The sequence below is a fragment of the Poecilia mexicana genome, unplaced genomic scaffold (genome assembly GCF_051168715.1).
Source record: "Poecilia mexicana isolate PSO_F unplaced genomic scaffold, ASM5116871v1 scaffold_3, whole genome shotgun sequence".
In the NCBI taxonomy this organism is placed as follows: domain Eukaryota; kingdom Metazoa; phylum Chordata; class Actinopteri; order Cyprinodontiformes; family Poeciliidae; genus Poecilia; species Poecilia mexicana.
The window spans coordinates 35674540-35700621 of NW_028263372.1; the positions used below are offsets into that span (position 1 = coordinate 35674540).

The 26082-nt window shown below is 43.1% G+C and overlaps 1 protein-coding gene across 2 annotated transcripts in view; it reads right to left on the minus strand.

Moving 5' to 3' along the window:
- Positions 1 to 26082, minus strand: part of large2 (LARGE xylosyl- and glucuronyltransferase 2) — a 73550-nt gene that overhangs the window by 32514 nt on the left and 14954 nt on the right. The window contains exon 2 of one of the 2 annotated variants that reach the window (XM_015008404.2): positions 12420 to 12494. The exons of the other annotated variant lie outside the window; for it this stretch is intronic. The gene's annotated coding sequence lies outside the window, so the exon portion shown is untranslated. The remainder of the gene's footprint in view (positions 1 to 12419; positions 12495 to 26082) is intronic. 2 annotated transcript variants of the gene reach the window in all.

The window sequence follows — 26082 nt, forward strand, 5'->3', positions numbered from 1 at the left end:
TCCCAACATGGCTCCTCTATTAACCCTTTAACAACGTTTTCACCAGCGTTGCTCGGGGCAGCAGCTCCTATCACGAGCTCAGGCGGCTGCTAATTGCTGCTGGCTAGTCTGAAGGAGCTGAGTGGGGGAGGGGCTGCTGTGTGAGGCGGAAACTCGCTAACTGCAGCTCGGAGAAGGAGCGGCGCCTCCAAGGCGGAGCTAGGTCCAACGCTGAATGGTTGCCATGGAGACTTATGGATTTATGACGCACGTCAACAAAACACTGACCAACATGTCCGACTTTAACGTTGGAACTTCACAAAATGCAGTTCCTGTTTTTGGTGTTCACACATTTTGACTACATGATGTGTTTGTGATGTTTTTCATAGTTTGTTGATGGAAAGAACTTTGAGTTGCTGTGATGCTGAAATGATCGATTTATTGATTAGTTGATTGAAAAGTCAAATAAAATGTGACCAATCAGACTGCAGACATTTTATAAACTTTTGGGAAATATTTTGTTCTACATTTGGAAATGGATTTTCTTACTGTGAAAGGATCAAACTGGATCGTTCAGACTGGACTGCCAAGGAAAAGTCGGAAACATGGGTCTCATTTGGCTGTTGTGTGAACATGGCTTTACAGCGGCCTAGTCAAAGACCAGCTGGGCTCGCCATCCAGTGTGATGGAGTTTGAACCGTTTTGTAGAAAGAAACAGACAAACATGTCCGCTACAGATTTGCAGAACTGATCGAGACGAACCTTAAAACAGCTGCAGCATAAGATGGCTCTCCAAGAATACACTCCACACTTTTCAGATTTTTATTCTGCTCTCTTTCAATGATGCTCTAACTTATGTCTAACATAAAACGCTTTGAAGTTTGTGTTTTTGATGTAAGATAATGTGAAAAGGTGAATATTTAGCGTCGTGACTCAGATGAGAAACGTCAGGAAAAGTGAGCTGCAGCTGCAGAAGCAGGAGGACGAAGATCAGCCGAGTTATTCTGAATCCACGGAGCAGATCGCCGTTCTTCATCTCTCCGGGTAAACTCACGCCGCCCACACACACGGACAGCAGAAATAATCCAACAACACAGCGCTCTGAGCCACACACAGCAGCTCCTCTGTGCTGCTGCGCTCCGGCTGCCCACACACTCCACTTCCTTCCACAGCGAATCAGGACCAGAGAGGGTCAGAGGTCGCATCGGGAATCTATTATCAGCCGCTGCGCGTTTAGCTGTTGGATCCATAACGTCCTGGAGACGAAGCCGCCTTCGTTCCACATCAATACGACGGCTAAACTGGAGAGTTCTGACTTTTAAAACTTTCTGGCACAAAACTTGAAATTCCCTCCGGAACGCCGCGTTCCCGGGGAGATCGAGGATCCGGATTGGACCGTTTCTGGGTAATTAGCTTAAGAAACGCCCACATAATCGAATGGATATTGGAAAAGGAAACAGAGGATTTAAATGAGCTCTTCAAAGTGGGAGCAGCATGAAACAAGAAGCCCGGAGCGACAAACGCGTCCAGCACCACCCACAGCCCACAGTTTGTCCGTCCAACAAGCTTCCTTTGGGTTCTTTCAAACTCCTCCGAACTTTATTCCCGTCAGCTAAAGCAGCTGAGCTAACATGAAGGCGGCGCTCCTCTCTGGAGCAGAAAACAGGGGAGAAACGCAGCTGAAAAACATTTTTATCTGCAGGATTATTTATATCTTGGACACGTTTAACCAGAAACAAACGTTTCATTGCAGAGTTGAATGACTCATGATGCTTTTTGACAGAACAGCCTGATTTCTTCCTGCCATGGATTCAACAAAATGTCCGAAATGTTCTGCCACAACCCAAAGGGCTTCTGATGAACTCAAGGAAATAGCTGTAAAAAGCTTTTTTTTTTAAACAAAATAAATAAAAGTTTACAGTTTTAATGCGTTTAATTAGTGTAGAGAAATTCAGAAGATTAAAAGAGCAACATGTGAGGATTACTGCCACCTAGTGGCTGTTTTCTTACAGCACAGAATCAAAGCGATGCTAATCTGTAGCTGTGATGGAAACTGCAGTAGATTTCGGCCTCTTCCGGTTCAGTTTGTGAACATTTTTATGTGGAATATGACTCCAAAATGTTGACAGGGTTTTTCACAGAGCATATCTAAAATGGTCAGAAGTAAATGCAGCTTAAAAGCTGAAATACTGATGCTAATGCTAGTTGACCTGCGATTGGCTGACATTTCCAATGCAGCCAATCCAGGAGCACCATTTATTTTCCTTAGCACTTCAGTAATCAATTACTAAAATCATTAGCTGTTTATCTGATCTGACTGATTATTAACTTTGACATAAAATGGATCAATTTGCTCCATAAACATTAATGTAGTAACAAACATCAAATCTGAAATTCACCTCAATATCCCCCCAAAATAAAGTTTTGCATAAAATATCTAAACTTTGTGTTTAAGCCAAAGCAGGAGGAAACTGATCGGCTCCTCCAGCTTCCTCTTCCACAGAGGATCCAAACTTTTCAGAATTTGGACGGATCCAGACCAGATGTTTGGTTTCTCTGTCGGACGGGAACGTCGTCGTTCCACCAAAACGTCTCAGACTGGATCGGGTCGGAGAGCAGCACCATTGGGCTGAACCACGCTTCAATGAGCTCCATTGATTGTGGCCCGGTGCCATTGTGACGGTACCGGCCCAGCGGCTGCAGCGCCATGATCCGTCTGGACAGAATCGAAGATTTTAACCGCTGCTGTCAGGATCCTGATTGGTTGAGAGACAAAACGAGTCCAGTGAGACGACAAGATGGCAGCGCAGATGTGAAACGAAGATCCGATTGTATCTGAGGGTCGACCGTGTCCAACCAGAACACGCTGGATCAAAGTAAGTACACCCCGGCCCACTCAGCAGCTTCCAGGAGGTTTTCTTATCGTTTTTAAACCGCTGGGTTCGTTTCTCCTTCTTGCTGCTGAACGTTCTCACGAGTTCTGCTTGTATGTAGTTTATTTCCAGTTACAATCTGCTGCGTCCAGTCAGTTTAAAAATCAAGGTTAAGCAGACGGCCTGGGCCCGAGTCCGAAGTGGGAATGTGTTTGGGTTGGAGCGAAGCCTCAGCCCGGCGGGAGAAACGGCAACACGTCAGTCAGGATGTGGATCCTGCTTGTGGAGCGATGTCTCTCTAAACGGATCCGTCGGTTCTGATTAAAAGCCAATCAAGACGACAGAAGGAAACCGACCCGCGGACGGGAGGAAGGCTCGTAAAATAAACGATGTTCCTGCTTGTTGAGCCTGAGGGAGTCTGACGGGTGGAGGGTTTTAACTGTTCACAGAACGGCTGCAGGAGAAAAGGTCTAGTTAAAGTCCACACCTCAACCTGAAGGAAATGCTGTGAATGGTACATTTCCTGATAAATGAAACCTTTATAGGTAAAATAATATTTACATTTATATTGCTTTAAATAATCAAACTGTGATATTTTCTACAGAAAATCAGATTTAAAAAAATCTGAAATAAACTTCTGATCTTTTTAGAATATGATCTTAAATATTGTTTTTTTAGGAAATGATTTGTAAAATTTTTAAAAACTAATTTAATGTTATTTTATTGTTATTTTATTTACTTTCAATTTACTTTTTACATTTTATTTCAACATTTCTCGTTTAACTCCCATCTTTTATTTTATTTCCTTCGAGTATAATTTTTAATTGTGCTTAAATGTATACATTTTAATTACATTTTTATCTATTTTCAGTTTTATTCCCAGTTAATTTATTTATTTAAATCTTTTTCTAGCAATTATTTAATAATAAAAGATAAGTTTTTCATCTTATCCACAGGACTTTACAGACATTAAGCAGTAAAAATCAGTTTGTCGCTGAAGCTGGTTTATTGTTTTTAATCTGTTGTATTTGTGAAAAACGTGCATGACTAGAATCGGTTTAAATTAAATCCAGTTTCTGTCGGCGCCTGACAGCGGCGTCCTCTGCTGATCTGAGGTCAGCTGAGGACGCCGCTGTCAGGCGGCCATGACGCCGCCCAGCCGATCAATGAGCCGACGTTCACACGCCCAAACATTTCATCAATAACTCGCTTTCTCTTTATGCGCTCGTTTATGTTACATTAATCTTCATCCGAGGTACAAACTTTCCTTTAATGCACCTGGAAGACGATTAAACAGATTTTAGTTCACACTGACTTCAGACCCACAGCTCTCGTTTCTGTCACTTTTCTAAATGCTTTTTAATTTTGAATCCATTTAAATAATAATAAAAAAATAGTAAAAATTTGTTTTTGTGATTGGAAAAAACTAATTAATTATAAAATGTTTGAACATTCAAACAGCTTTTCTGGTTGAAATGTAAAAATTCAAATTTTTCTCCATAGTGCAGAATTATTTATGACAGATGTGGATTTATGTGTTAATTATGCAGGAGTTTGGTTTCCCAGCAAGGATCTGCAGAGATTACTGGTTCTAATGGTTAGTTACTGAACATACTGGGACTAACTGGTTAAATGATGTGGGCCTCAGTGGTTCTGAATGTTTCTTCTGCAGCTTTTACCCATAAATACGATTATCTGCATCTCTGATCTGTTGATATTGCTTTTAATCGCTATGGAAACGAGGTTTCGACTGAACGTTGACCGTTACGGACAGAGAGGGAGAATTATCTCTGAGTACCAGAGGTTTTAGACGGCAGGAGTTTTCACTGGAGCTGGAAGAACAAAAGCAGAACAAACTGGTGCTTTAACTGGTCCGTTTGTCCTGACGGGCGGATGGATGGATGGATGGATGGATGGATGGATGGATGGATGGATGGATGGATGGATGTGATTGGGACAGATGGATGGATGGATGGATGGATGGATGGATGGATGGATGGATGTGATTGGGACAGATGGATGGATGGATGGATGGATGGATGGATGGATATGATTGGGACAGATGGATGGATGGATGGATGGATGTGATTGGGACAGATGGATGGTTGGATGGATGGATGGATGGATGGATGGATGGATGGATGGATGGATGGATGATGGATGTGATTGACAGATGGATGGATGGATGGATGGATGTGATTGGGACAGATGGATGGTTGGATGGATGGATGGATGGATGGATGGATGGATGGATGGATGTGATTGGGACAGATGGATGGTTGGATGGATGGATGGATGGATGGATGGATGGATGGATGGATGTGATTGGGACAGATGGATGGATGGATGGATGGATGGATGTGATTGGGACAGATGGATGGATGGATGGATGGATGGATGGATGGATGGATGGATGTGATTGGGACAGATGGATGGATGGATGGATGGATGGATGGATGGATGGATGGATGTGATTGGGACAGATGGATGGATGGATGGATGGATGGATGGATGGATATGATTGGGACAGATGGATGGATGGATGGATGGATGTGATTGGGACAGATGGATGGTTGGATGGATGGATGGATGGATGGATGGATGGATGGATGGATGGATGGATGGATGTGATTGGGACAGATGGATGGATGGATGGATGGATGTGATTGGGACAGATGGATGGTTGGATGGATGGATGGATGGATGGATGGATGGATGGATGGATGGATGTGATTGGGACAGATGGATGGTTGGATGGATGGATGGATGGATGGATGGATGGATGGATGGATGTGATTGGGACAGATGGATGGATGGATGGATGGATGGATGTGATTGGGACAGATGGATGGATGGATGGATGGATGGATGGATGGATGGATGGATGTGATTGGGACAGATGGATGGATGGATGGATGGATGGATGGATGGATGGATGAATGGATGGATGGATGGATGTGATTGGGACAGATGGATGGATGGATGGATGTGATTGGGACAGATGGATGGTTGGATGGATGGATGGATGGATGGATGGATGGATGGATGGATGGATGTGATTGGGACAGATGGATGGATGGATGGATGGATGTAATTGGGACAGATGGATGGTTGGATGGATGGATGGATGGATGGATGGATGGATGGATGGATGGATGGATGTGATTGGGACAGATGGATGGTTGGATGGATGGATGGATGGATGGATGGATGGATGGATGGATGGATGGATGTGATTGGGACAGATGGATGGATGGATGGATGGATGGATGGATGTGATTGGGACAGATGGATGGATGGATGGATGGATGGATGGATGGATGGATGTGATTGGGACAGATGGATGGATGGATGGATGGATGGATGGATGGATGAATGGATGGATGTGATTGGGACAGATGGATGGATGGATGGATGGATGGATGGATGGATGGATGGATGGACGGACTCCTGGATTTTGCTTTCCCAGCTAGGTTTTAGTCAGCTAACCACCCAGAGGGTAAGCTAACTGTAAGCTAACTGAATTAGCCACGTTGTGCCGTATTTCCGCCTCATCTCGTCAGAAACATTCGCTGTAATGAACCATCTTTCGTCACTCCAGCAGCTCTTATGCAACAGCAGGCAGTGAAATCCGTCCTGCTCCTCTCTGCTGATGTGCAGGAATTCAGCGCCGCTCATGTGGGTCACAAAGTGCTGAGAGGCGTTGGTTTCTGGGAGCTCCGGGATTTCGTTTAGAGACCGGAGCGATTCCTCACCTCAGCTGTCAGCTGGCAGAGGACAACAGAGAAAGAGCAGAGAGAAGGAAGACGGCAAGAACAAGGAGTGGAGGTAAATGATTAAGTATAGCTGTGACTTAATTTCCCCAGCAGAGCTCCATTTCTTTCCCGTCGCCAGCAGGAGATTCATCTCCCTGACAGCGGAGGAAGGAGGCGCGTGTTGTTGTTTGTGAGGCCGAAAAGCAGCAGCAGACATCCATTAATGAGAGCTTCTCACTGTACCAATCACATGTTGTCTCTTTCAATCTCCGTCCGTCACTTTTTCCCTCCTTCAATCTTCGCCCCTCATTTCTCCGCCAGTCATAACAAATGTAGTAGATGGCTCTTCTGGAGCGCCTCATCATTTACTCTCTGTGAGGAAGAGGACAGCGAGGGAAGATGGAGAAGCCGGCGAAGGTCCGGCTCCATGTGCTGCTGGCCAAACGGATCCAGCCGCATTTTCTGAGTTCAGATCCACAACCAGGCGGCCAACGGCCGACTGCACCGGAGAAACCGCAGATCATCACCTCATCTCCACCAACCAGACTTTGATATCTGTGTCGTTCCCAACATACAAAAAGCATTAGTTGGGGTGTTGGTGACAATGTGCCCAATCCATAAGGGCAGATCTATTCAGTGTATTTCTATGCTTTGTGCTCTGAGAGACATCATGCTTTATTTATTCATCCGACATTTATAACTTTAGTTGCATTTTCTGAACCTTTTGAAAGTTGTTTCAGTTAATTATTACATGTATTTAACTTATTGTTTGAGTTTATTAGTTATTTTACATTTGCTGCTCCAGTGGAGTTATTTTTTCTTTACCAGGTTTAAGAAGCTGTTGCTGTATGTCAGCATGCTGCACTGGAGCAGGAATACATTTATAATCCAGTACATTATGTCTGTGTACAGAAACAGGTTTTAAGTCAGCGGTTTTCCTGAATCTGATCGGCCTCAGATGTCTGTGTTGACACTGGGAAAACCTTCATAACCCAAAACCTGACCAGTTGGGCCTCACTGGCTCTGCAGTGGGAGGAAGCTGGACTTTTCTAACTGGTTGAATATTTCCATCAGTTTTTTTTGCTCCATATTTTCTTTGGGTGCTTTTTTTTTTTTTGCAAACACATTCAATCCTGTCTGAGCTGAATCTGCTGGCTTACAGAGATTACATTCCAATACGTTAATAAAATCTGCCGACATGAGTGGAAATACTCAATTAAAAAAGTGCTGACTTCTGCTTTCATCGTCTCCATGGAGACGGAGAGCGAGAGCGAATCGGAGACGTTAGTTGGTAAAGTCAGGATATTTCTCAGTGTTTATGTTCTGACATTAAGAAAGCAGTCACCTTTACCCCAAACTGTCCACTGATTACTGGCTGAATGAAACCGAGGCGCTGCAGGGAGGGTCTGGGTTATTAAAATCTTCTGAGTTAGAAGTGACTTTAACTCAGTTTTACAGTGTAACCAGTGAAAATCAGACATCATGGCCAGAACGCTGCAGCAGGGAAACTCCTTCTATTTGTTTCAGACACGTTTCCATCAGGTCTGGAGCGACTTCACAGAAGTTATTAATGAAAACGGCGTAAAGAATCAGAGGTTTTATTACAGGAAATCAGCCGGAAAGGATTTCCTCTCCCTCGTCAACACTCGGCAGTCAGGACCAATTCAAGATCAACTCGGGTTTCACATTTCCACAGACTTCAAGGTGACACTGTGGAGCGTTGAGGCCTGATGAGCCAGGCTGAGCCAGGCTGAGCCAGGCTGATGTTGGTGTTTCCAGGCCGTTAAAGCAGAAACGGGTCCAGGAAATATTCCTCATGTTTCCCCTCTGGTCCCCAGAACAAAACTCTTTTGTCTCACAACCAAACAGTTCGTCTATGTCTCTGTGAGCCGACAGATAATCAATAACCAGATAGGCTACTGATTTGCTTGCTGCTGATTGACCGATTGACTCATTGACGGGCCGTTCTCGGCGCACTGAGCTGTGTGAAAACTGCTGCAGTGAAAACAATCTGGCACTGATGGCCTTTTTACCACCACGTCTCATTTAGCTGATGATTTTACAGGAACTTACATTTATACATAACTACGGCGGCTTTTGTTTTCAGCGCCGTCTGAAATATTCATCCTGATTTATCAGAATCCTGCTAAACCACAAAGAAACAGATGTTTTTAATCCCAAAGTGAAGCGAAGATAACGAGCCCAGAATTCAGCTAATTATTAACATGAATATTAGCAGAACCAACAGGTCAAATAATGAACTTCTTTTCTTTTTCCTGTTCATTAAATCCATAAAACTCATCAGATTCCAAACCACCTGGAGGGTCAATGTTTTTTTTAATTTAAGTGCTGGATAAAAACAAAGTCTGGGCCCAGTTTGGTTAACTGGGAGTACTGGGTCATTTCCCGGTGGGCCGTTTGGGCCGGTTTCCCCCACCAGTCTGAGACAGGAAACTCCAGGCAGAAAATGAGTCCCACTCCAGTAAAACACACTGGTTTGGATGTGTACTGGTTCCTTCAGTACTAACTGGATATCGGTACTGGTCAGTAAAAGTCTCAGCAGAATCATTTGTTTCAGGAATGAAGTTTAAATGGTGAAATGATGCCATTATAATCACGTTTACGTCTAATGATGACTGAGGATGTGACATAAAACCAGTTTTAAGACAGAAACGTGTGACGAGTTCCCATGAGCTGCACAACATATGAACTCAATGCGTGTTACTCTGCATGAATCACTGCATCATCGAGGCGTTGCATGGTCTTATGTAACGCTCTGCATTTCTCTGAAACCTAATGTGAGGTTTTAATTTACCATAAATATTAACATTAAGTAGTTGAAAACCATCCTTCTGTTGAATGAATGCATGTGATGCCATATGAAAGATAAACAGCCGGTTCTTTTGACCTCAGGCTGAACGACAACGTTCCAGTCTGACTGCTTTATTTAAGGTGGTAACATTTCTCCTTCATTTACAGGATTTACAGCACGCTCTCTTTAAAAAACAACAAGCTGGGGATTGGTTTGTCATCTGGTATTCATGAAGAGTCTACAGTGATGACTTAAGGAATATCTGAGATTAGCTTTGTAACTAATGTAACGGTAATGTTTCATGCCGTTTCATTCCCCAGAGCATGATGGGAGCTGGGTTCAGCTGATAATCTGACATGGAGGTTTTGTTTTGCTGACTTTGCAGCGTTTCACTGAGGATGGCAGATATTCAACACCCTGCTGAACATTTGGGTTGTGATTCAGGAAATGATTACCTCGTTGCAGCGGTTAGTCAGGTTTCAGCAGCTCAGACCTCCGGCGTGTCTGAACCGTCCAATGAGAGGCAGAGGTCAGAGGTCAGAGGTGCTCTGGACAGGAGTGGGGTAGACGGATGGAAAAGGTTGGTTGTTGTTTTGAGACCATTTTCAATAATCTAACAGTAATAATGGAAAAATAATGCAAGAACACATTCTCAACGATGTGAAACTTTAAATTCTAACAAACATTTAACTCTGGAACTGGGAGACATTTTAAATATCAATAAATAAATAAATAAAACAACAAATTAAATGCACCATGAAGTCTCTGTAAAGAAAATCGTTCTTCAGAAGAAGAGATAGTTGAGACAACATGAAGCCGACCTCCTTCAGCTCAAAGGTCTAAAATCAGCCACTGTCCTCCGTAGCTTCGCTTTCAGAGGTTTGACTGACAGATGAAACTCATGTCTGCATATTTACACTTAACAATAGTTGCCCAACTGTTGCCAACTCAGCAACTTTCTTCATACATTTAACATTTCAGAAAAAAAAAAAAAATTGGTGTCGGCCAAAATCAGCTTAGGAGATTGGTGCAATTTTAAATATTCAGAATGAATAAACAAAACAACAGAAATAAAAAATTAAATGAACTGTAAAGTCTCTAAACATCTGATGATCAGCAGGGAAGAGTTTTATCATCCAGATTTTAGAAGAAAGAGAAAACCATAAATCCTGCAAATGGAAATGATTGAGCTCGTTTTAATTTATCATGTGATTAATTGATCAACTGATTTATTGTGGCAGTTTTTTGTTTTTGGAGGCGTGAAAACCTGCCTGATCTCTGCGTTACTCTGCTGTTTTATTATTGTTTCCTGCTGGCGGCGCCGTTTGCTGAAGCAGAACCACCGCAGGTCAGACAGACCTGGGTTTCATCCAGCAGGGAGTTTTCATTAGCGCCGCTTTGTTAGCTCGGCACTCATGAGCCGGTTCTGTCTCATGAAGCCAGCGGGTTGGACCGATCCTTCACTCGGATCTTCATCAGGATGACTCCGCTGCAGCCGACTGCGGCGCTCAGGACGGGGGCGGCGAATCGAAAGCAAGGTGTGAAAGGCTTAGGGACGATGAGGGAACTGGGCTAACATCCCCCATCAGCAGTTTGGGCCTCCAGCTCCAGTCAGAGCAGCTTCAGCACCAGAACCCAGGAAACTCCTCTGAAACTGGACCGCACATATTCTACATGTTTAAAAAGCTGACAGCAGAAAACAAACAAACTGTTTACTGAGCTGATAGAAAAACTTGGTGGTTCAGGAGGAGAACGATCATAACTCCAGGTGATCATGTACATTTTAAAAAGAACCTTAAAATCTACAATAAATAATGAAATAATATTGAACTGATAAATGGATACATCTACACCGTAAGTAAAGACTGTTATTGTTTGTTTTTAACAAACATGGTATTTCGTGCTGTTCTTCTGTAATGTTTGTAAAATGTTTTAATTGTCGAGACGCTTGATTTTGACTTTGTGGCTTCAGGAATTTTGTAGAATAGTTTCTACAGGGATCCTAAAATAAAACAAATATTAAACAAAATATTTTAAATGTTTTTTTATCGAGTCCTTCTTAGGTAAAAAAAAAATCATACTAATTAGATCTGGATGAAGTTATGAAAGAGTCATGCTAACCTGCTAACAGCGCAGCTAGTTTCTCATTTTAGTGTTTTAGCATTTTTGCTAACTTTGACAGTGATTAGCACACATAGCTTCCCCTGAATTAATTTTTCTGTGTAATTTCTGATTTATTTAGCTGTTTAGTAAACTTTCAGTTGAATAAAGATTGCCAAAAAAACAAAAAAGAAAAATGAGTCAAGAACAAGACGTGATTGGTCGACTCTGTGGTGGGAAGCTAAGTATAGCATTGTGTAACTCAGCAGTCTTCCATTGCTTTAGCATTAGCACTTTAGCATCAGCTTCTAAATACCATATTGGTTTAGCGCTTTAGCATTAGCGCAACTAAGTTTGTAGCTAGCGGCGCCCACCATTGAGAGCATTTAACTATTCATATAAATATCATAAATATGATTAAAAGCAGACTAATATTGATTAAAGTATTGATCTACACACAGAAATATTGTGATAAGGATAAAACCAGATTGTAATCATAACCTTTCTAAAGCAAATCCTGTTAAATGTTTATCAGGAAACAAATCAATATCCTCAGAAATGAGCTCCTGCATCTCAATCCCACCTGGACGGCCTTATTTGTGTGACGCGAGTTTCTTCCATTTAACAAATATGGTCCCTCGGAGCATAAAAGAGAAGCTCTGCAGTATCGATCTGCCTGTGGTGCTTCTTTTAGAGCTCACTCCTCTGAATGAGGCGCCGCCGCTGAGCTAAATCCCAACAAAAAATGCCTCCAGCACATATAAATAATTTCCTCTGCAACTCCTCCAGCGGCTGACGCAGAAAAGAGAAGCAAACAAATAACACGACACGATAGGAACACGGTGAGAGCACACCTTAATGGCCTGAAAGCCAATTTAAAGGAAGAAACAGAGTCCTTACCAGATTCACTAATGTAAATCCCAGCATGAGAAAAGCGATGAGCGGTGACGAAAAGACTTCAGGAGAAAATCCAGCCTGCAGAACACACAGGAGGAAACGGACACAAATCAGACAGTTTAAAAAGAAAAGCTGGAAAAAACTAGAAAACAGCAGAAGATGCAGAAAAGAGCTGAACATGAGGCGGTGAAGGCCTCAGAGGATGAAAGCCGAGCAGCAGACGGAGCCGCTGCTCCTCTCATCATCAGAGCAAACATCCATCAGCTTTCCTTCTTTACTCTGCTGCTGGAGCAGCGACATGCCAACGACATGCCAACGAAGAACAACAACGCCACGACTTCAAACATTTTAAACCCAGACAAGCCCAAGTTAACGGGTTTACAGCAGGGGGGCCCAAACTGTGGCCCGGGGGCCATTTATTGCACCTGAAATGTTTTGTTCAATCACAAGTAAAGATTTGTAAAAAATTTCTAACGAAACAGAAAAAGAATTTATGACCCAAAAAATTAAGGAATTGCAACAATCTGATTTTTAATCTTTAATAATATAAAGATTTCATAAAAATGTTTATAGTTAAGCACGTAAAAGTAAAAAAATAAAAATCACAGTAACTAAGTTTTGCAGTTTTAGTTTTTGCAAAAAGCCTAGTTTCCCAGCTGTACCTGAATGCAGCATAAGTAGCTGTTGGAAAATCTCCCGGTTCGCATTTTATAGGCTGTGGGTCGTTTGGGCCGACCGGACGCTACAGACAGCTGGATTTGGACTCCAGCCGACTGTTCTCCAGAAGCATGGAGGTTCTGGTTCGGTCCACATGTCTGTGTCCAGCTGAATGAGAAGCCGTAGCGATAGCTGGGAGTCCTTTCTGCTTGGTTTCCACGCCATGTTTAAAGTTGAACGCTACATTTCTGCTCTTGGTTCCAGATGTAAACATTCTGAATGGGTCGGTACCGAACCGACAGGGGTGAGTCGGATGTTTTCAGCTTAGATGAGGAATAAAGTTTGGAAACGCACAACTTTCCACCCCAGTGCTGAAATCGCAGACAGTTCCGACCCAGAGCGCAGCGGCAGCCATCTTGTTGAGCCATCAGCTGCAGGAAGCAGCTGCACCATAACAAACTTCACTGGTTGTTTCTGTCGAACGTCGTTTCCATTCTGCGACGTCTGGGGAGGAGACGCTGGACGGGGCGCAGATAAAAGCAGATTCTTGTTCTGGTTTCTCCGGTCCAGATGGCGGCTCCGCTCCGCTGCAGAGGGAGGCCGCTCCGCGCCAGAACCCTGAAAACTCCAGATTGGATCCGTGTCCTGACATAAACAACGCTCTGATCTGCATCACTGCGGTGAGATGCGGAGGTTCTGGAACGATCCGGCACCGCAGGAGGTCCGGGACGCTTTTATTGCTGCTGTAGTGAACTAACAGCTCTCTGATGGCTGCAGGAGCGCCGCCAGATTGGCTCGTAGTGTGAAACAGCAGCAGCCATTAAAGCTGCTTCATATGGCCTGAGGGGCCCCATACGGAACGGGCCGGGCCCAGTGTGGGGCGGCTCATTCCGTTTCAGATGGCAGCAAACCGAACCGGGCAGAAGCAGCTTCGTTTGGTTTTCACTGATTAATCTGCAGCTTTTGGTACCATCATGATGTAAAGATACGGATTAAAGTTACCGATTAATGACGTCATCTGAAGTTCATTGATAAGCAGCCATTTTTTATTTTGTATCAAGAGGGCCGACCATACTTTCAGAAATCTTTTATGATGCTGAATTATTTTAAAGAACTTTATATTTTAAAATTTTTATGCTCTGAGAAAACTTGCTAAGCCTGGTGGTGGCGGCGCCAGGACAGCCAAGTTTTTCAGTTAAAAATGTTTACAGATGACAGGAAGTTTGAAAATATCACCAAGTAGTTGTGTTATTTAAAGACATTATTAACAATTCCCTTACATCAACTTTAAGGTCTTAATAAGGGCGGAAAAAAATCCTAAAATATATAAACAAGCAACGCTCAGCCTGGCGGGGCTCCAGCCAGCCTGGTGGCCCGCCAGGCTGATAAAACTCTGAGGGAAACCAGAGTAAATACTGACTGAATGAACAGATAACTGTTGTTTTCTCACATGAATAAACTTACATATTTATAAAACACAACAAAACAGAAAGTTCTTAGGTTATTGGACAGAAAAATAAAAGATGAAAAGAATAAAAATGTGAAACACGAAATCCCCCAGAAACAGAGAAATGTTTGGCTTATTTTTGGTCGAGAATTTGATGCAGATCAGCTGAGTGAGCGCCATTATGGTGAAACTTAGTGTTTATATTTCTAAACAGAAGCGCTTAAAGTGCATGTTTCATGCCACAGCGGACTTTGTTTATACCATTTCTCTGTGATATCGCTGCCATCTTTAATTCTGTATTTTATTTCATGCCGTTTTCCACATGTTGGTGCTGCTGTGTGGAGAACAAAGTCTAATCTGAATCAGTTGGCCTCATTTCCAAATTCCTCTTAAATCAACCAACTTTCATCATTTTGTTGGTTTTATTCTTGAATATTTTTCACAATTTTCTCTTTTTAGTAGTTTATTAGTTTCATCATTTTTACTGACACCATTTGTGTGTTTGTTGATTTAACCATTTAACTGTAAGTTCTTGTATATTGGTGGGAAGTTTTTGTGTTTATTCTAAACGTGTAATGATGTTAAAAGATTAGTATAACTGAGGCTGAAATATTAGGCTAATATTTTCTGATAATCAGGCATCCAAACTTGCCAATTTTCATCTAAAATATATTTTTAAGTCCTGCCCTCAGTAAACCAGAGCTCTGGTTGCAGAACATCCTGGAGTTAAAGTTTCATTCAGGTGCAGCTTTGCAACTTAAGCGATTCTGATATATTTTTATAGACCCAGTCTCTCCAAACAGCCCACATTTGTTCAGTTTTTTCCTAATTCCTAATTTCTCTTTAATCTCTGATGTAAACAAATAAAATCAGACATTGAGACGCTCACCAGGCAGAAACAGACGAGGGAAACACGGCAGAGAGTTTAGAAACCGAAGAGACTTCATCAAACTGAAACCAATTAGCGAGTTGCAGAGCGACAGTCTGAAAGTCAAAGCTTTGATGTCTGAATTTTCAAAGCGCCATGAAACAAATCATAGAACTCAAACGAGGAGAAATCATGTGTGATCACACTGCTGGAGCTTTTGTTTTCTAAAACATAAAGAGAGCTGAAAGGATTTCAGGGAGGATTGGAGTTTGTGTAAACAGCCGCAGCGTCAAACCAACGTCTTCCATCCATGAAGTTCAGTTTTAACTCGACTGCCAAACATCAGGAAACAAACTGGCAGCAAAGTTTTTCCTCTAGTGTGAGTTAGAGGTTATTCAGAAGATAATGCTGAACGGAGCGAAACACGAGAAGAAAAATTCTGAAAAGCTGCAAAAGATTCGTTGTCGGGGTGAAAGGTCACCTTCCAGCAGGACAACCACCCTAAAATACAGCCAGCGGATGGTTTAGATCAAAGCAGATGCATCTGATAGAATGGCCTAGTCAAAGTTCAGACCTGAATCCAAATAAGAATCAACCAGTTTTTCAGGAACATGTCTTCATTTTATAGCACAATCAAGTAATTATGTTGTTATGCAAATGTTATATCAAATATGACTTAAAACAAATTGGACTTCCTGATTTAACACCTTGAAATTGGGCCTCTGTTTCTTTAAGAAGCTCCAGCTCTGTGAGGCTCCACCTTCAGGAAGTCGTCTGAACAACATGGCTTCTCTGTTAAACCTTTAACAACATTTTTACCAGAGAAGCAGATCCTATGATGAGCTCAGCAGCTCCACCAGGTGTGCTAATAGCTGTTGGCTAGTCTGAAGGAGCTGAGAGTGGGAGGAGCTACGCCTCGAAGGCGGGGCTAGGTCCACAGCTGAATGGGTTGCCATGGAGATTAAAGGATTTCTCAAACATGCATGAAAGAATGAAAGCAACATTTTAGGTTTGTTTTAACATTTTAACATGATGGGAAGCTCAAAAAAGTCGATTTTACATAAAACTGCCTCTGTAAATGGGCAAACAGGGCAGCTCTGAACCGGTTCCAGAGGCTGACATGCTTTCAGACCGGAGGCGGTGGAGGAGGAGGCGTTCCCAGTCACAGACTGGGACCCTCCAGCCGCCCTGGTGTTAATTTTCTGCTCTGCTTGTTTGTAATATCTGCAGCTGAATGTACTCTGATCATTAAAGTCAATGATTCAGAGAACACCGAAGGCTTCCCCTGTTGGAGTTTGATCTGCCAGCAGCTGAAGAACTGCAGGATCATCTAGAAGCAGGCATTAGTTGATCAATCTAATTATAAAGGCTTCATTAAAATCATCATTATTTCTGCTTTTTGGCTCATGACAGGTTCTCCTTATTAACTCATAAGTTACATCATAAAACAAACTTTTAAAAAATAACTTTTTGTAGATGTTCTGCACTGATGCGGATAGATGGACGGACAAATTACTTTAGTTTAATAAATCAAACAACCATATGGAGCTCCACTGCAGTGGAGGTTAAAGGTCAAAATCTGAATTTATGATTCTTTAGCTTTATTGGGAGGGAGGGATGGGATTCATTGATCTATTTTTAACTGAGCTCTAAACTGTAAACATGAGGAAAATAATCCTCAAACCAGTAAAATGTGTGAAACCAGTAAGTTCTGTCTAAAACCAGTGAAATGTTTGAAACCAGTAAGTTCTGTCTAAAACCAGTGAAATGTTTGAAACCAGTAAGTTCTGTCTAAAACCAGTGAAATGTGTGAAACCAGTAAGTTCTGTCTAAAACCAGTGAAATGTTTGAAACCAGTAAGTTCTGTCTAAAACCAGTGAAATGTGTGAAACCAGTAAGTTCTGTCTAAAACCAGTGAAATGTGTGAAACCAGTAAGTTCTGTCTAAAACCAGTGAAATGTGTGAAACCAGTAAGTTCTGTCTAAAACCAGTGAAATGTTTGAAACCAGTAAGTTCTGTCTAAAACCAGTGAAATGTTTGAAACCAGTAAGTTCTGTCTAAAACCAGTGAAATGTGTGAAACCAGTGAGTTCTGTTTAAAACCAGTGAGGGTCTCCTTGTGTCTCTGCTGCTCTTGTTTTCCTGCAGGATTCCCAGCAGCCAGTTGGAGTGAAGCTCGGCTCGCCATGAATCTGTTTTTTTCACTCTGACTTCTCAAAGCAGCTCAAACAGCTGAAGAAGAAAAAATAAAAAACTGGGAGGAACGGAGATAAGACGGATTTTGGGATGAGTTCGGGGACTTGGGGAGAGATTGTGGCTTCGGTTGGAGGCAGGAGAGGGAGGAGGTTCAAACTTCCAGCTCTGCGTTCGGCGCTGAAGGAGCAGGAGCGGCTTTGTGTTTCCTCCCAGGTTAAAACAATGAAGATTTAAAATATTCGCATTAATTGGAGCCGATCCGCACGACTCCTGCCGCCGATCACCAGCGGGTTCTTCTGAGGACGGATCAGAGAAAGGAAAACGTTGTTTTATCTTTGTGATGAAGATCGGGGCCTCTCAGACTGTCTCAGGAAACAAACGTGAACCCGACGACACCGAGCCGTTTGGACGCAGCTCTGAAGAATAACCGGGTCATCGCTGCTCCCCTTAGAGACGCTTCGGCCCCAAACGTGTTGCTGCAGTCGCTCCTCCATCAATCTCCTCAGGTTCATCTGTCAGATCCGAACAAACGCAGACATAAACGCCTACGTTGTGTTTTTGGGTTCAACGTTGTTTTTCCTTTCATTTTGTCATCACTGACAGAATCTGGGCCAAGAATTCATTCGACCCGTCGTCTCCATGAACGTTTCAACACGGCTGCATCAGTCATGCTGCAGCTGCACCGTCAGTTTCAGGCCGGATGTCAGGAGGAAACGGAGGCATTTACACCTCCTCACCACCAGAGGCAGCAGATTAACAGACAGACACATCACCCTGCACAGTACGCACAACACGCCTCACCGCTCTGACATCACATCCTGCAACACGCCTCACCACTCTGACATCACATCCTGCAACACGCCTCACCACTCTGACATCACATCCTGCAACACGCCTCACCGCTGTGACATCACATCCTGCGTCCACATAAACTCTGTTCTGGTTATTTCCTGTCACATTCTTCCTCCTTCGTTTGTTGATGACCTGCATCATATTTTATTTTAAACTCTTAAATTCCCAGTGAATATTTCGTCCAGAGCTTTTCTGGTGATCGAGGCAGGATGTGGGCTGATCCGGCGCTCTGCATCGCACAGCGGTGTTAGACTAACACAGGAGGAGGTGAAATCTGACACACAGGCTGAATGTTTGCTCAGCTTGAACACACACACACACACACACACACACACACACACACACACACACACACACACACACACACACACACACACACACACACACACACACAAACGTCTCACATTGACAACCTCTGACATTTAAACAAAGATTAACCTCGTCAATCAGAGCTTTGACTCCCTGCTCAGATGGGAACAGGAAGACAAACAGAGCTGAGCAAACATCTAATAACCAAGGATGAATCATTAATATCTAAACTAAGCAATTAGAAACACACAGATATGAAACTTTAGGTCGATAACTTTGAGACTTGGAGGTTAAACTCCTAAATTCAGCTCCGATAATATTCCAGGCTGCACTGCTCCATCAGGAACGTTTTAAAGTTTCTACATCATTTAGACGGACTGTCAGGACAGTTCTCGCTGGTGTCTTCTGGTATTGAAGAGCTTCTGTCTTGAAGCCAGTTTGGTTCCAGCCTTGGCAGCTGAGCGTGAGCTGATCATGTCTGACCCGGAGGAGAGCCGCGGCTCCACATGTGAAATGAAAATGGACAGAGCGCAGTTTGAGCCCCAAGGCAGTGAGCCGACCTGTCAGAGGGAATGAGTCCCACCGAGGCCGGATCGCGTCTCTGTTCCCGCTTTAAACTCACTTCACCCAGATCCAAACGCCTCTTCCTGAACCGCAACGTCCTGCCGTCCAAATATGGAATAAAATCTAATATTTGAGTTTAAAACAACCATAACGGCTGATATTCTTCCATCTTTATAGTCATTCTGACCGTTGATATGCGACACCTGAAGCCTGTGCAGAACATGAGAACGGTTCCAGACGGTTCTGAACTATTTTAAATCAGGAGTCTGGCTGGTTTCAGTGAGTTTCCAGCCAAACAACCATCAGCATCACATCTCTATTTCATGCAGTTATTATGTCATCACCAAAGAGTGAAAAAAACATAAACTATTGCAAGAAATAAATAAAAAGCTTCATTTTAAGATGCTTAGTGTTACATTACTATAATAATACCAAGTGCAGTTTTATTTTCTGAGATTCAAATTTTCCTCTAAAACAAACTTTCTTCTGTCAGAATTAAAATCTAATTAGATTAAAAGTACAGTTCATAACTGATCATCTCAGTGTAGATTCACACAATCAAGAAGCTCAAACTTTAGAAAACGCAGCAACAATCTACTGCAACTTTCAAAATGGGCAAAATTAGCAAAGATTGACAATAATTTGGGTCAAAAAAAGGTAAAAATATGACACCAGCAAACAAAGTGATGGTTGCTGGTTAAACCTGCAGCTACAGACGCTGCAGGTCTGTTTGGTTTAAAGGTTCGAAGTTTTATCCGCCCAGTTCAGGATTTAATGAATTTTAATGACCAGGTGGGCGGAGCATCCAAAAACTGCACTCATGCAGAAGTAAAAAAGAATTTGGTCTATTCAAGTACTGAGAAACTGATCAAATTATCATTTCATATTTAAAAAAACTTCAAGCTTACCAAAACGAAAAGTCATGTGGAAATGAAAAATAATTCATATGGTTAACAAAATCATGCAGAAGTAAATGTTTCCAAATCAGTTTCTGTCAATATGAAACTTTAACAGGACCAGCAGGTGTGTGTCTGTGTCTGGTGGACTTTTGGTTAAAACATGTTTGTTTTTCATTCAGTGGGAAGAAAATCCACATATTTTACTCAAGTAAAGGTAAAAATTACAGCGTAGTAAAAATATTCCTAAAAGTAGATTTTTTTCAAAACATGTCATTAAGTAAATGTAAGTAGTTTCTGCCCAGCTGTGCTAATAATTCATCGGTTGGATCAACACGTTTCCACCAAATCTAAACCGGATTCTTCTTTCCGTCTTCTCTTCCCTCCTCTTTGTTTCCGACCGAACCAAGTGATTGGACTCGGCGCCGGCTCGTCTCATCCGGTTCATTAGCCTCTTTCCAAACGAGCCGACGCCTTTTATGGTCTCCATGGAGACGGTGAGGGGGCTTCAAAACGGTGAAACCCAATCTGCCGCGCTCATCACCAACCTGAGCTGCAGTGGGAGCAGAGGTGGAGCGGCGCGCTCATGCAGTGAAGATCTGACATCCCACACACACACACACACACACACACACACACACACACAAAGAGCTGAGAAAACACAGAGAGGAACGACTGGCTCTTCAGGAGCAGGAAGGAGACGATGAAAAGACTTTGGTTTATTTTGGTTTTAATAATTTCACTGCAAAAACACAAAATCTTACCAGCTAACTTTGGTCTGGTTTCTAGTGCAAACATCTTAATACACATGAAATAACACAAAACTAACTTAAAAGTAAGTTTTCTGTGAGAATTATGAGCTTGTTTTAAGCCAATAATTCCTCAGTATGGATGAAAAACTAACTGTTCCATCAGCAGATTATTTCACTTAATACAAGATATTTTCCCTACATTTTTAATGAAACAACCTGACAAAGGAACTAGTAGTTTTTCACTTGAAATAAGATAAACTTTTAAGTTAGTTTTTCTTCATTGAAGTGTATTACTTTATTTTTGCTGAAATGAGACTAAAACTGTGTGTTTTTGCAGTGAACACGTCTCTAAAAATGTCTGATTCTGACTGATTAGATGTGAAACGTTAGTTTGGGAATCCATAAAAATCTGCCTGTTCGTCGTCCCGAATGATATCAGGAGGTTACATGAACGATGAGTCAGAGCTTCATAAAATAGTGATTCTGCATTTATCATTCATCTCTAACTGTCCAGCATCGCTGCATGCATCTGTGGGTAATTAAGTGAACACAACAGTTTGATGAATATTAGATTAATACGGGTTGTACTGAGGCTCCCTGGTGATTTCTTAGGTTTTCTCGGTTCTGCTGCTCGGTGGAACCGTCACCAGGCAGGAAGCGGCGCGCTCCGTCGGATCTTCAGCTGAATCCTCTCTTACTGGGTCAGGAGAGAGCATGCAAACGAGCCGCTTCCCTCGGTGACCTGGTTTCTCTGAAGCCGGAGTCTCACTTCATATTTAGCTAATATGAAGAAGAAAATGTGGGGAGGAGAAAAAGATTTTTTGGCCTTCAGGAGCAGGAGAGGCTCAGGTAGATGCAGATGCAGAACTCAATAAACCCAAGGATTCCTGCAGGAAGGTTTGAAGAAGACTCCATCTGATACGACCTGATGAAGATGACTGAGGATCGTGAAACTTGTGTTATTGTGTGATATTTATTAATGATAAAATCAATCTGTGTTTGGTTGGTGACAGACTGCTCTGCTGTGGTTTTCATCACTAAACGGTAGCAGTGGCCAACATGGACTTACAGTTTTATCACCACACTTTGTGGTACTGTTGTGAAAACGATAAAACTGAACTATTTATTATCTTTTTCAGGCAACCATATGAGCAGTGTTAGCATATGGCTAACACTGCTCTTCAGAAACATTCAGATTTATAAAGAAGTGTGATTCATATCATTGAGCTGCACACAGTAACTGCATTTCATCATATTTTCAGATTTACTGATATGATGCTCTCACTGCAGAAACAATGGAGAAAAAACAACAATCCTGACAATACCATCAGCTTTGGGAGTTTTAAACATCATTAGCTGCTGACCGACTGGAGCGCGTCACCGAGCTAATGTTTACGTTACCGGAGACGCAGCTAGCCGAGGCTGATGCTAGCTAGCATTAGCGTTAGCAGGCTATAAGAAGAACAGCCTTCTGTGTGCGACGTTGTATTTGTGCTGCCAACCTGAAGGAGCAGAGAGACGGATGTGAGCATGCAGATCTGTGAACAAAGAATAATCTGTCATGTGAATTTAAGTTTTCAGCGCGACTGGCTCACTTCCTGTTATCTTGTTATTGCAATAAACAATAATATTCACAGAGATCAATAAACTTTTAATTCTAATGAACTTTTAACGCAGGAACTCGAAGGTAATTTTAAAATCCAAAATAAATAAAACAGAAACAAAAAATAAAATTCATTATGAAGTTTCTGTAAACAAAACTGTCCTTCAAAAGACGGTTTAGTTCAAACAAAACATCAGACTCAAGACTTTTAGCTTGACTCTGCGTCCTCTGATCAGCAGTACCAGCAGCAGCATTCACCGTTTGTGATGCTCCACATCTCTCTCACTCACACACACACGCACGCACAGACACACACACACACACACACACACACACACACACACACACACACACACACACACACACACACACACACTCCACCCTCCAGGACAAGCGGTGTTAAAACTCTGCACATGATGGCTGCATGGAGCCAAACCAACACTGGTTGCTTCTCTACAGTCCGACTCAGAGCCTCCATCCTCCTGCAGGAACCCAAACGCTTCGGTCTTTGATCAGCGACCAACGCTTTCTGCAGATTATTCATCCCAGGTATCACATCTGGTCAGTCTGTGTCACAGCCTGAAAACCTGCTGGACGGCAGCAAGTGCAGATAAACCTGGAGCAGCTGATGACAAATCAATACTGTTCGAAGTCTCATTTAGTGCTGGAATAACTTTAGCATCAATCCTTGTAACTCGGCCTGTCACAAAAAACAACAAATCAGTTAATCGCATGATAAATTAAAATGAGCTCAATCATTTCCATTTGCGTGTTTTACTGTTTTTCTCTTTTTCTACCAAAAACTGGATGATAAAAGTCACTTAGCTCACTAAGGTCATCTATAGGGCCTCTAAGGTCACCCATAGGGCCTCTAAGGTCACCCATAGGGCCTCTAAGGTCACCAATAGGGCCTCTAAGGTCACCCATAGGGCCTCTAAGGTCACCAATAGGGCCTCTAAGGTCACCCATAGGGCCTCCAAGGTCACCAATAGGGCCTCTAAGGTCACCCATAGGGCCTCTAAGGTCACCCATAGGGCCTCTAAGGTCACCAATAGGGCCTCTAAGGTCACCCATAGGGCCTCTAAGGTCACCCATAGGGCCTCTAAGGTCACCCATAGGGCCTCTAAGGTCACCCATAGGGCCTCTAAGGTCACCAATAGGGCCTCTAAGGTCATCTATAGGGCCTCTAAGGTCACCAATAGGGCCTCTAAGGTCACCAATAGTGCCTCTAAGGTCACCCATAGGGCCTCTAAGGTCACCAATAGGGCCTCTAAGGTCACCCATAGGGCCTCTAAGGTCACCCATAGGGCCTCTAAGGTCACCAATAGGGCCTCTAAGGTCATCTATAGGGCCTCTAAGGTCACCAATAGGGCCTCTAAGGTCATCTATAGGGCCTCTAAGGTCACCAATAGGGCCTCTAAGGTCACCAATAGGGCCTCTAAGGTCACCAATAGTGCCTCTAAGGTCACCCATAGGGCCTCTAAGGTCACCAATAGTGCCTCTAAGGTCACCCATAGGGCCTCTAAGGTCACCAATAGGGCCTCTAAGGTCACCCATAGGGCCTCTAAGGTCACCAATAGGGCCTCTAAGGTCATCTATAGGGCCTCTAAGGTCACCAATAGGGCCTCTAAGGTCACCAATAGTGCCTCTAAGGTCACCCATAGGGCCTCTAAGGTCACCAATAGGGCCTCTAAGGTCACCCATAGGGCCTCTAAGGTCACCCATAGGGCCTCTAAGGTCACCAATAGGGCCTCTAAGGTCATCTATAGGGCCTCTAAGGTCACCAATAGGGCCTCTAAGGTCATCTATAGGGCCTCTAAGGTCACCAATAGGGCCTCTAAGGTCACCAATAGGGCCTCTAAGGTCACCAATAGTGCCTCTAAGGTCACCCATAGGGCCTCTAAGGTCACCAATAGGGCCTCTAAGGTCACCCATAGGGCCTCTAAGGTCACCAATAGGGCCTCTAAGGTCACCAATAGGGTCTCTAAGGTCATCTATACTAGGGCCTCTAAGATCATCCATAGGGCCTCTAAGGTCACCAATAGGGCTGCTAAGGTCACCAATAGGGCCTCTAAGGTTACCAATAGGGCCTCTAAGGTCACCCATAGGGCCTCTAAGGTCACCCATAGGGCCTCTAAGGTCACCAATAGGGCCTCTAAGGTCATCTATAGGGCCTCTAAGGTCATCTATACTAGGGCCTCTAAAGTCACCCATAGGGCCTCTAAGGTCATCTATAGGGCCTCTAAGGTCATCTATAGGGCCTCTAAGGTCATCTATAGGGCCTCTAAGGTCATCTATAGGGCCTCTAAGGTCATCTATAGGGCCTCTAAGGTCATCTATAGGGCCTCTAAGGTCACCAATAGGGCTGCTAAGGTCACCAATAGGGTCTCTAAGGTCATCTATACTAGGGCCTCTAAGGTCACCAATAGGGCCTCTAAGGTCACCAATAGGGCCTCTAAGGTCACCAATAGGGCCTCTAAGGTCATCTATAGGGCCTCTAAGGTCATCTATAGGCCGCTGTGGCCGCCTCCTCTGCTTAGTTTGGGTTATTTTTAAATTTACCATAGCTGTGCGCATAACTAAGAATTTGTTTTTGATTAATTCAGTTATTTATTCACAACTAAACATGTTTTCAATAGAGAGCAGAAAGATGAATTTAGGCTCCAGCATACATTCTGTGCCTGAACACCTGGAGGCAGATATTGAACCGGCATCGTTTCAAGCTGATCCATCAGCAGCCGTCAGTCTGGACCCGACAGCCCCGTCCGGCGCCAGCCTGCTGGGAGCAAAGTTCACGTCCAGCCAGACTGACGAGAGCAGAGGAGACGGAAACAAACCGGGAGAGTGACGCTTCACTCCTCCTGGGGCCGAAACACGTCTGAAGAACCACTCTGAACCGTTTGGTCCATACAGTAATATGGACAAGTAATTAGAAAAATTATTAAAATGCTGCAGATCTGAGCATAAATACCTCCTGAATCCTCCATGATGAAATTTATTAAAAAATAAATTTACATATTTAATATCTGTTTATGTCCACTGCCTGGTTCTGTAAGATGGTTAGAGAAATCATCCAACAAACTCTGTTTGCTCCAATACAAATACAGCAACACATCCAAATATCTGACCTTTGACCTGAATATCCAGCCAGCCAACTAACCGACACACTGTGACCATCTGAGACCCAACAGAGCAGAACCGCAGTGAAGAAAGAATCCATTTTAGTTCATCCCTAAAAACAACAGGTTCTTATCCTGTTCAGGCGTCAGAACAACTTTTTGAACCAAAGTTCAACCAAAATCTGTTTTTTCAGTGCAGCTTGGACTTTTATTTTGAAATAAACCACCAGAAAACCACAGCATGAACATCAGTGCAGAGCAGTGCCACGTTTATGGTTGTTTCTGTGAATATTATGTGGAGACCAGAGCGCACGCACACACACACACACACACACACACACACACACACACACACACACACACACACACACACACACACACACACACACACACACACACACACA